This window comes from Gouania willdenowi, unplaced genomic scaffold (assembly GCF_900634775.1).
Source record: "Gouania willdenowi unplaced genomic scaffold, fGouWil2.1 scaffold_332_arrow_ctg1, whole genome shotgun sequence".
Taxonomy (NCBI): Eukaryota; Metazoa; Chordata; class Actinopteri; order Blenniiformes; family Gobiesocidae; genus Gouania; species Gouania willdenowi.
In genome coordinates this window covers 507,446-519,110 of record NW_021145094.1, presented here as the reverse complement: position 1 = coordinate 519,110, position 11,665 = coordinate 507,446, and the positions used below count along the sequence as shown (strand labels likewise).

At 33.3% G+C, this 11,665-nt stretch overlaps 1 protein-coding gene across 1 annotated transcript in view; it reads left to right on the top strand.

Annotated features, from left to right (window-relative positions):
* Positions 1-9,197: 9,197 nt before the first annotated feature.
* Positions 9,198-11,665, top strand: part of LOC114459644 (FRAS1-related extracellular matrix protein 1-like) — a 66,011-nt gene continuing 63,543 nt past the window's right edge. Inside the window, exon 1 of the mRNA XM_028441832.1 lies at positions 9,198-9,261. The gene's annotated coding sequence lies outside the window, so the exon portion shown is untranslated. The remainder of the gene's footprint in view (positions 9,262-11,665) is intronic.

Below are 11,665 nucleotides of genomic sequence, written 5' to 3'. Positions count from 1 at the left end.
AGTCTGTGTGTGTTTAATAAGTCTGTGTGTGTTTAATAAGTCTGTGTGTGTTTAATAAGTCCATGTGTGTTTAATAAGTCTGTGTGTGTTTAATAAGTCAGTGTGTGTTTAATAAGTCAGTGTGTGTTTAATAAGTCTGTGTGTTTAATAAGTCTGTGTGTGTTTAATAAGTCCATGTGTGTTTAATAAGTCTGTGTGTGTTTAATAAGTCTGTGTGTGTGTTTAATAAGTCTGTGTGTGTTTAATAAGTCTGTGTGTGTTTAATAAGTCTGGGTGTGTTTAATAAGTTTGTGTGTGTTTAAGTCTGTGTGTGTTTAATAAGTCTGTGTGTGTTTAATAAGTCTGTGTGTGTTTAATAAGTCTGTGTGTGTTTAATAAGTCTGTGTGTGTGTTTAATAAGTCTGTGTGTGTTTAATAAGTCTGTGTGTGTTTAATAAGTCTGTGTGTGTGTTTAATAAGTCTGTGTGTTGTTAATAAGTCTGTGTGTGTTTAATAAGTCCATGTGTGTTTAATAAGTCTGTGTGTGTTTAATAAGTCAGTGTGTGTTTAATAGGTCAGTGTGTGTTTAATAAGTCTGTGTGTGTTTAATAAGTCTGTGTGTGTGTTTAATAAGTCTGTGTGTGTTTAATAAGTCTGTGTGTGTTTAATAAGTCTGTGTGTGTGTTTAATAAGTCTGTGTGTGTTTAATAAGTCTGTGTGTGTTTAATAAGTCTGTGTGTGTGTTTAATAAGTCTGTGTGTGTTTAATAAGTCTGTGTGTGTTTAATAAGTCCATGTGTGTTTAATAAGTCTGTGTGTGTGTTTAATAAGTCAGTGTGTGTTTAATAAGTCAGTGTGTTTAATAAGTCTGTGTGTTTAATAAGTCCATGTGTGTTTAATAAGTCTGTGTGTGTTTAATAAGTCCATGTGTGTTTAATAAGTCTGTGTGTGTTTAATAAGTCTGTGTGTGTTTAATAAGTCTGTGTGTGTTTAATAAGTCTGTGTGTGTTTAATAAGTCCATGTGTGTTTAATAAGTCTGTGTGTGTTTAATAAGTCCATGTGTGTTTAATAAGTCTGTGTGTGTTTAATAAGTTCGTGTGTGTTTAATAAGTCTGTGTGTGTTTAATAAGTCTGTGTGTGTTTAATAAGTCTGTGTGTGTTTAATAAGTCTGTGTGTGTGTTTAATAAGTCAGTGTGTGTGTTTAATAAGTCTGTGTGTGTTTAATAAGTCAGTGTGTGTTAAATAAGTCAGTGTGTGTTTAATAAGTCTGTGTGTGTTTAATAAGTCTGTGTGTGTTTAATAAGTCCATGTGTGTTTAATAAGTCCATGTGTGTTTAATAAGTGTGTGTGTGTTTAATAAGTCTGTGTGTGTTAAATAAGTCTGTGTGTGTTTAATAAGTCTGTGTGTGTTTAATAAGTCCATGTGTGTTTAATAAGTCTGTGTGTGTTTAATAAGTCAGTGTGTGTTTAATAAGTCTGTGTGTGTTTAATAAGTCAGTGTGTGTTTAATAAGTCCATGTGTGTTTAATAAGTCTGTGTGTGTTTAATAAGTCTGTGTGTTTAATAAGTCTGTGTGTGTTTAATAAGTCAGTGTGTGTTTAATAAGTCTGTGTGTGTTTAATAAGTCTGTGTGTGTTTAATAAGTCTGTGTGTGTTTAATAAGTCCATGTGTGTTTAATAAGTCTGTGTGTGTTTAATAAGTCTGTGTGTGTTTAATAAGTCTGTGTGTGTTTAATAAGTTTGTGTGTGTTTTATAAGTCTGTGTGTGTTTAATAAGTCTGTGTGTGTTTAATAAGTCTGTGTGTGTTTAATAAGTCTGTGTGTGTTTAATAAGTCTGTGTGTGTTTAATAAGTCTGTGTGTGTTTAATAAGTCTGTGTGTGTTTAATAAGTCTGTGTGTTTAATAAGTCCATGTGTGTTTAATAAGTCTGTGTGTGTTTAATAAGTCAGTGTGTGTTTAATAAGTCAGTGTGTGTTTAATAAGTCTGTGTGTTTAATAAGTCTGTGTGTGTTTAATAAGTCCATGTGTGTTTAATAAGTCTGTGTGTGTTTAATAAGTCTGTGTGTGTGTTTAATAAGTCTGTGTGTGTTTAATAAGTCTGTGTGTGTTTAATAAGTCTGTGTGTTTAATAAGTCTGTGTGTTTAATAAGTCTGTGTGTGTTTAATAAGTCTGTGTGTGTTTAATAAGTCTGTGTGTGTTTAATAAGTGTGTGTGTGTGTTTAATAAGTCTGTGTGTGTTTAATAAGTCTGTGTGTTTAATAAGTATGTGTGTTTAATAAGTCTGTGTGTGTTTAATAAGTCTGTGTGTGTTTAATAAGTCCATGTGTGTTTAATAAGTCTGTGTGTGTTTAATAAGTCAGTGTGTGTTTAATAGGTCAGTGTGTGTTTAATAAGTCTGTGTGTGTTTAATAAGTCTGTGTGTGTGTTTAATAAGTCTGTGTGTGTTTAATAAGTCTGTGTGTGTTTAATAAGTCTGTGTGTGTGTTTAATAAGTCTGTGTGTGTTTAATAAGTCTGTGTGTGTTTAATAAGTCTGTGTGTGTGTTTTAAGTCTGTGTGTTTTAATAAGTCTGTGTGTGTTTAATAAGTCCATGTGTGTTTAATAAGTCTGTGTGTGTTTAATAAGTCAGTGTGTGTTTAATAAGTCAGTGTGTGTTTAATAAGTCTGTGTGTGTTTAATAAGTCCATGTGTGTTTAATAAGTCTGTGTGTGTTTAATAAGTCCATGTGTGTTTAATAAGTCTGTGTGTGTTTAATAAGTCTGTGTGTGTTTAATAAGTTCGTGTGTGTTTAATAAGTCTGTGTGTGTTTAATAAGTCTGTGTGTGTTTAATAAGTCTGTGTGTGTTTAATAAGTCTGTGCGTGTTTAATAAGTTTGTGTGTGTTTAATAAGTCTGTGTGTGTTTAATAAGTCTGTGTGTGTTTAATAAGTCTGTGTGTGTGTTTAATAAGTCTGTGTGTGTTTAATAAGTCTGTGTGTGTGTTTAATAAGTCTGTGTGTGTTTAATAAGTCTGTGTGTGTTTAATAAGTCTGTGTGTGTTTAATAAGTCTGTGTGTGTTTAATAAGTCTGTGTGTGTGTTTAATAAGTTTGTGTGTGTTTAATAAGTCTGTGCGTGTTTAATAAGTTTGTGTGTGTTTAATAAGTCTGTGTGTGTTTAATAAGTCTGTGTGTGTTTAATAAGTCTGTGTGTGTTTAATAAGTCTGTGTGTGTTTAATAAGTCCGTGTGTGTTTAATAAGTCTGTGTGTGTGTTTAATAAGTCTGTGTGTGTTTAATAAGTCTGTGTGTGTTTAATAAGTCTGTGTGTGTTTAATAAGTTTGTGTGTGTTTAATAAGTCTGTGTGTGTTTAATAAGTCTGTGTGTGTTTAATAAGTCTGTGTGTGTTTAATAAGTTTGTGTGTGTTTAATAAGTCTGTTTGTGTTTATAAGTCTGTGTGTGTTTCATACAATGTGTGTGTTAATAAGTCTGTGTGTGTTTAATAAGTCTTGTGTGTTTAATAAGTCCGTGTGTGTTTTAATAAGTCTGTGTGTGTTTAATACGTCGGTGGTGTTTTGGATGTGTGTGTGTATAATAAGTCTGTGTGTGTTTTCAATAAGTCTGTGTGTGTTTAATAAGTCTGTGTGTGTTTATAAGTCCGTGTGTGTTTAATAAGTCTGTGTGTGTTTAATAAGTCGTGTGTTTTACTAAATGTGTGTGTGTTTAATAAGTCTGTGTGTGTTTCAATCAGTCTGTGTGTGTTAATAGTTTGTGTGTGTTACTCGTCTGTGTGTGTTTAATAAGTCTGTGGTGTATTTAAGTCTGTGTGTGTTTCACTCCGTACCATAGGTGTTTAATAAGTCCGTGTGTGTGTTTCTAGTCGTGTGTGTTTAATAGTCTGGTGTGTTTAATAAGTCTGTGGTGTTTAATAAGTCCATGTGTGTTTAATAAGTCTGTGTGTGTTTAATAAGTCTGTGTGTGTTTAAAGAAGTCTGTGTGTGTTTCAATAAGTCTGTGTGTGTTTAATAAGTCCGTGTGTGTTTACTAAGTCTGTGTGTTTCATAACGTCTGTGTGTGTTTACTAAATGTGTGTGTGTTTATATCTGTGTGTGTTAATAAGTCTGTGTGTGTTTAATAAGTTTGTGTGTGTTTAATAAGTCTGTGGTGTGTTTACTAGTCTGTGTGTGTTTAATAAGTCTGTGGTGTGTTTAAAAGTCCGTGTGGTGTTTAATAAGTCTGTGTGTGTTTAATAGTCTGTGTGTGTTTAATAAGTCTGTGTGTTTAATAATCTGTGTGTGGTAATAAGTCCGCTGTGTTGTTCATAATCTGTGTGTGTTTACATTACAGTCTGTGTGTGTTTAATAGTCTGTGTGTGTTTAAATAGTCTGTGTGTGTGTTAATAAGTCTGTGTGTGTTTAATAAGTCTGTGTGTGTTTAATAAGTCTGTGTGTGGTTAATAAGTCTGTGTGTTTAATAAGTCCGTGTGGTCCGTGTGAAAGTCTACATGTTTATGTCTCTGTCATTCACTCTTTTCATTAATTATGTCTTTTAAGGCTTTATTACATAATATCAGCTGTAGTCCAGGCCGCCGCCATCTTGGTTTATGTCGTCACCAGCGCGTCATCACCACAGAGTTGCACTCAAATAATATTAAATATTTTTAAAGTGGTGGTTTTTTTGTGTCTTTAGACTCTAATTACATTTATGTATATAATTTGTTCCCCACAATATAAACAGGTTCACAATATAATTATTTTTTATAGTTCTGTTTCCACTGTATCCAGAATAAAATAATATATATATATATATATATATATATAATATATATATATATATATATATCTATATATATATATATATATCTATATAATAACTATGATTTAATTGTTACTGACTTTTCCAGGGTTTGTTTTATTTATTTCACATCTACCTGTAGATCTATGTTTTTACTGATGACAACTGTGTTTGTAGTTTTATTTCATAAAGTTGCACTTTTACAGTTACAGTTGGAAACCTTTGTTAATTGAATATTCTAGTTATATTACAGCAACCAAATTAAACTATATCAACTAAGTGAATTAATAAAAATAACCTGTTAAAGGCTTTTTAAAACTAAAATCTTATCTTATGAAATCTGTGACGTGTTAAACCTGAACAACTGAAAGAATCAGAATCAAGAATCATTATTTCTTGGCAGAAACACTTTTAAACACTTGCTGTAATTCAGCTGACATAAAAATCTTGTTTCAATATGTAGAATAATTGTGAATTTATCAGTAGTAATTTTAATATTTTAGTTAATTTTTGCAGGAACCTTTTTTTTTGTCCGTCAAATGTATTAAAATAACTAAATTAAAGAGAGATTGTTATTTAACTGTTGAACCTTGCCATAATTTTATTTATTTATTTAATTTTTTTAACTTGAAAAAAAATGTTTATGGTCTTGGTCCTCGGTCTCGGTTTGTCTCGGTCCTTGGTCTTGACTCGGTCTCGGCTCCCGAAAGTCTTGGTCTTGTCTTGGTCTCGGTGCATTCTGGTCTCGGGCAAGTCTTGGTCTCGGATAGTGTGGTCTTGAACACAACACTAGTAGTTGGTGATGTTTTCCCATCATAGACAAGTCTAGTCTGGAGATGACTCATCATATTAATGTGGTTTTTATAAAATAAATTTATTATTCATTATAAAACTTTATGAATATCTGTGAATGCTAATTCATGTTATTAATGAATTATTAACATTACTGTAGAACGATTAGCTTTATGTGTTGAACACACAGCTCATCTTTATCATAAACATCTTCTCACTACCAACACTGACCAGTTTTATACCCACAATAAGAAACTACTGTTACCATGGTGACTCGTGCATTTTCCTCTAGGGGGAGGGGCTACAACTCTAAAATAGATGTAGCTTTGAACAAATAAATATGGACAATTACAGTTACAGAACTGCTTTCAAACATAACCATATCTATCGTTATTGAACCCATAAACAAATATAGTATATACTAGTAGTATATACTAAGTACTCCTTTCTGTTATTTCTGAATCTATGTACCCCCTCATGTCCAACTACCACATTATGTCTGGGTTGAACACTTTAGTCTTTGTTTATTCTGTGTTCTACTTTAACTCTTGTCTATGTTTAAGGTGTTCCTGCTTGTGGCTCCACCCCCCCAGTCATGTCTGTGTGCTTGGTTAGTGACTGATTAGCTCCTTCATGTTTCCACCCAGGTGTGACCTCCTCCACTACTTATGAGTGCTGAGTCACAGTGTGTTCTGCTGAGTCATTGTGTGTATTGTCTACCTCTTCATGTCCTGGTCTTTGTTCCCTCCTCCTGTCTTTATGGAGCGTATACATCATCCTGCCTCCATCTCTCCTTGTATCTGAGGCCACACCTCCACTCAACCCTAACACACTATAACAAAACATCTATAAATCATAATGATGAAATGAGTGAGTGATAACACACGTTTTAAAGTATCTCATTTAGTAAATAAACAGTATTTAGTGTCTCATCAATAGATTTATTTCTATTAATTTGAGAAACTCTGGTATAAACAATAGAGAGTTTTAATTTAGTTTTTCATATTTTACCTTTTTTAGTTATTTTAACAAGTAATTAAACACGAACAGGGTGAAAAATGAAGTGGTAAATTAATATACACAATTTGACAATATATAATTTAAAAAAATGGACATATTCAAGATTTGATATAATGAAATGTAGTTTATTCATGTTTGTCTTCTCTGTAAAGAGCTTTAAATAGTTCTACCTATGGATGAACCAATCAGATCACATGATCAGTAATCAGGCTCAATCATGTGGTTTAGGACGTTATCGCCTGATCACGACTGATATATATATTTATATATTATCATTATAGAGGTGGTGATATATCGTTCATATTAAATACCTCTATATATTTTTATGATATAAATATATGTTTATTATCATTATAGAGGGTGGTGATATATCGTTCATATTAATACCTCTATATATTTTTATGATATAATAATATATTATTATCATTATAGAGGTGGTGATATATCGTTCATATTAAATACCTCTATATATTTTTATGATATAAATATATGTTTATTATCATTATAGAGGTGGTGATATATCGTTCATATTAAATACCTCTATATATTTTTATGATATAAATATATATTTATTATCATTATAGAGGTGGGTGTTATATCGTTCATATTAAATACCTCTATATATTTTTAGGATATAAATATATATTTATTATCATTATAGAGGTGTGATATATCGTTCATATTAAATACCTCTATATATTTTTTATGATATAAATATATTTTATTATCATTATAGAGGTGGCGATATATCGTTCATATTAAATACCTCTATATATTTTTATGATATAAATATATATTTATTATCATTATAGAGGTGGTGATATATCGTTCATATTAAATACCTCTATATATTGTTAGATATAAATATATATTTATTATCATTATAGAGGTGGCGATATATCGTTCATATTAAATACCTCTATATATTTTTATGATATAAATATATATTTATTATCATTATAGAGGTGGTGATATATCGTTCATATTAAATACCTCTATATATTTTTATGATATAAATATATATTTATTATCATTATAGAGGTGGCGATATATCGTTCATATTAAATACCTCTATATATTTTTATGATATAAATATATATTTATTATCATTATAGAGGTGGCGATATATCGTTCATATTAAATACCTCTATATATTTTTATGATATAAATATATATTAATTATCATTATAGAGGTGGTGATATATCGTTCATATTAAATACCTCTATATATTTTTATGATATAAATATATATTTATTATCATTATAGAGGTGGTGATATATCGTTCATATTAAATACCTCTATATATTTTTATGATATAAATATATATTTATTATCATTATAGAGGTGGCGATATATCGTTCATATTAAATACCTCTATATATTTTTATGATATAAATATATATTTATTATCATTATAGAGGTGGCGATATATCGTTCATATTAAATACCTCTATATTTTTATGATATAAATATATATTTATTATCATTATAGAGGTGGCGATATATCGTTCATATTAAATACCTCTATATATTTTTATTATAATAATATATTTATTATCATTATAGAGGTGGCGATATATCGTTCATATTAAATACCTCTATAATTTTTATGATATAAATATATTTATTATCATTATAGAGGTGGTGATATATCGTTCATATTAAATACCTCTATATATTTTTATGATATAAATATATATTATTATCATTATAGAGGTGGTGATATATCGTTCATATTAAATACCTCTATATATTTTTATGATATAAATATATATTTATTATCATTATAGAGGTGGTGATATATCGTTCATATTAAATACCTCTATATATTTTTTAATATACCACTGTACAGGTATATTGATTATGCTGTGTAATATCTCCAAACTGAGACAGATGTTCTCACAAAAAGAGCTGGAGATCATTATTCATGCTTTTGTGTGGTTGTGGTTGGACTACTGTAACTACCTGTTGATCCACCTACAGTATGTTCTAAACCTCCACCATCAGCACAGACCATATTACTGCTGCTCTGAAGTATCTCCATGGACTTCCTGTTGCCATCATAGTGAACTTTAAAGTTCTGGTCCTGACTTTCAGGAGCTTCATGGACATGCTCCAGATGATGTCAGAGATCTGATCCAGGTCTACACTACAGCTCAGAGTCTGAGGTCCTCAGGTCAAAACCTGCTAATGGTTCCTGGAACCATAACCAGAGGAGGCGTGTCTTTAAAGCTGTTGTTCTTCATCTCTGGAATGAACTTCCTGTGACCTTTGACTCTGTGGAGACTTTTAAAGACTTCTTTTATTAAAGAGGCTTTTTAGAGCCAATAGATCTGCTTTATGATTGTTTGAGCTTCATTGTGTTCATTATAAAGCTCTGTGTGAAAAACACTATAAAGTTTACCTACTTATTTTCACACTCACTCCAGATGTTTTACTTTGAAATCAGAGCTTTGTTTTGAATTCTAACCATTACTGTGTGTTTGAACGTGTTCAGCTGAATAATGACTAACTAGAACCTGTGATCAGTGTTTTCACAGGAAGAGGAATGTATCCCCCTCTTTACTCCTCCTTTTATCTCTCTGCTTCAGGGGGCGGAGCCTGGTGGACATTCCCACAATCAGGCAGCTGCTGCAGACACAGGAACCAGAGAGGAACCAGAGAGGAACCAGAGAGGAACCAGAGGAGCTTCAGGTAGGAACATGTTCTCTCAGGGTTTCTACATAAACTGTGTGATAGATCTGAGCTTAAACTAGGGTTAAACTTAGTTTAAACTAGGCAAAGAACTCTGTGTTCATGGTCTGTTGTTCCTTTAGAAAGATGTGTTGTGTGTGTGTGTGTGTGTGGTGTGTGTGGTGTGTGTGTGGTGTGTGTGTGTGTGTGTGGTGTGTGTGTGTGTGTTGTGTGTGTGTGTGAGTGGTGTGTGTGTGTGTGGTGTGTGTGTGGTATTGGTGTGTGTGTGTGTGCGTGTGTGTGGGGTGTGTGTGTGTGTTTAGGGGGAATTCCACTGGAAATGAACCAGACTGTGTGTTTGGTTCAGTCTGAGGTGTTTTGTAGTGAAGAATAAAAAATGTGCTTCTTAGATCAGTGGTTCTCAACCTTTGGAGCCCCTGACTGCACAAAATGAAGGTCCCAGAGAGCAGGGACCCTCCAAAATAAAGGTCCAGGGAGCAGGGACCCTCCAAAATAAAGGTCCCAGAGAGCAGGGACCCTCCAAAATAAAGGATCCAGAGAGCAGGGACCCTCCAAAATAAAGGTCCCAGAGAGCGGGGACCCTCCAAAATAAAGGTCCCAGAGAGCAGGGACCCTCCAAAATAAAGGTCCAGGGAGCAGGGACCCTCCAAAATAAAGGTCCCAGAGAGCAGGGACCCTCCAAAATAAAGGATCCAGAGAGCAGGGACCCTCCAAAATAAAGGTCCCAGAGAGCGGGGACCCTCCAAAATAAAGGTCCCAGAGAGCAGGGACCCTCCAAAATAAAGGTTCCATAGAGCAGGGACCCTCCAAAATAAAGGTCCCATAGAGCAGGGACCCTCCAAAATAAAGGTTCTATAGAGCAGGGACCCTCCAAAATAAAGGTTCCATAGAGCAGGGACCCTCCAAAATAAAGGTCCCATAGAGCAGGGACCCTCCAAAATAAAGGTCCCATAGAGCAGGGACCCTCCAAAATAAAGGTCCATAGAGCAGGGACCCTCCAAAATAAAGGTCCCATAGAGCAGGGACCCTCCAAAATAAGGTCCCAGAGAGTGGGGACCCTCCAAAATAAAGGTCCCAGAGAGCGGGACCCTCCAAAATAAAGGTCCCATAGACAGGGACCTCCAAAATAAAGGTCCCATAGAGCAGGACCCTCCAAAATAAAGGTCCCATAGAGCAGGGACCCTCCAAAATAAAGTTTCCATAAGCAGGGACCCTCCAAATAAATCCATAGAGCGAGACCCTCCAAAATAAAGGTCCCATAGAGCAGGGACCTCCAAATAAAGGTCCCATAGAGCGGGGACCCTCCAAAATAAGGTCCCATAGAGCAGGGACCCTCCAAAATAAAGGTCCCATAGAGCGGGGACCCTCCAAAATAAAGGTCCCATAGAGCAGGACCCTCCAAATAAAGGTCCCATAGAGCAGGACCCCCACTGTAGCTGAAGGTGGTTGAACACAGACATGAACATTGAAGAACAGTCATGTGGAGACAGGACCATCTATAAGGGGGAATAAAGGAGAGATTTTGGGGTCCATCCATAAAGTCAGTAAAATGATGGTCTATTGTTCTATGAATCTGTGATAACCCACATTTATTATTCATCTGAATAATATCCACTGTTATCGTTATTATTATTATTATAATCATCTTAAAGATGGAAATCATGGTTTTAATATCACTATAAAATGCTTCAAAGTGAATAAAAATGGTGGAAAATGATTTTAAAAATCACAGAAATGTGTTAAAGTTATAAGTTAAAATGGATAAAAACACAGAAAAAGTGGTAAAAATAGTTCAAAGCGTTATATACTGGAATTATATAAAATTGGAACAATTAGTTTGAACTGGTAAATAATAGACATGACAAATGGTGAATGTGGTTAAATTGTCAAAAATAATCATGAAATATGATGAAAAGAGGTTAAAGTGTTAATAATAGGTCAACAATGGTTTATTAATGATGAACATGTCTGGAAAGTAGAGAAATGTGTAGAAGTCATTAAAATATGATGTAGAAGTGTCAGAAATGGGAGAATGTAGCAAAAATACATTAAAGAAGCAAAAAATATGGAAATAAAAAGTGATGAAATAGTTAAAATATAATGAGTTTTGTGAATTTGCAGAAAAATGGTAAAAATAAGGAAAAATGGGCTGAAATTGTTCATAAAATATTCATAGTTTCTTGAAGGCGTCTGGCAACTCCCTCCCAGTGTCTTGCGACTCCAAATGGGGTCCTGACCCCAAGGTTGAGAACCCCTGTCTCAGATGATGTGCAAACAAAGCGTTTAGCAGTGAGTGCAAACCCTCACCCTAATAACCCCTGATTACCCCTAATAACCCCTAATTAACTCTAATGATCCTAACAATCCTAATAACCCTAACAACCCCTAATTAACACTATTAACC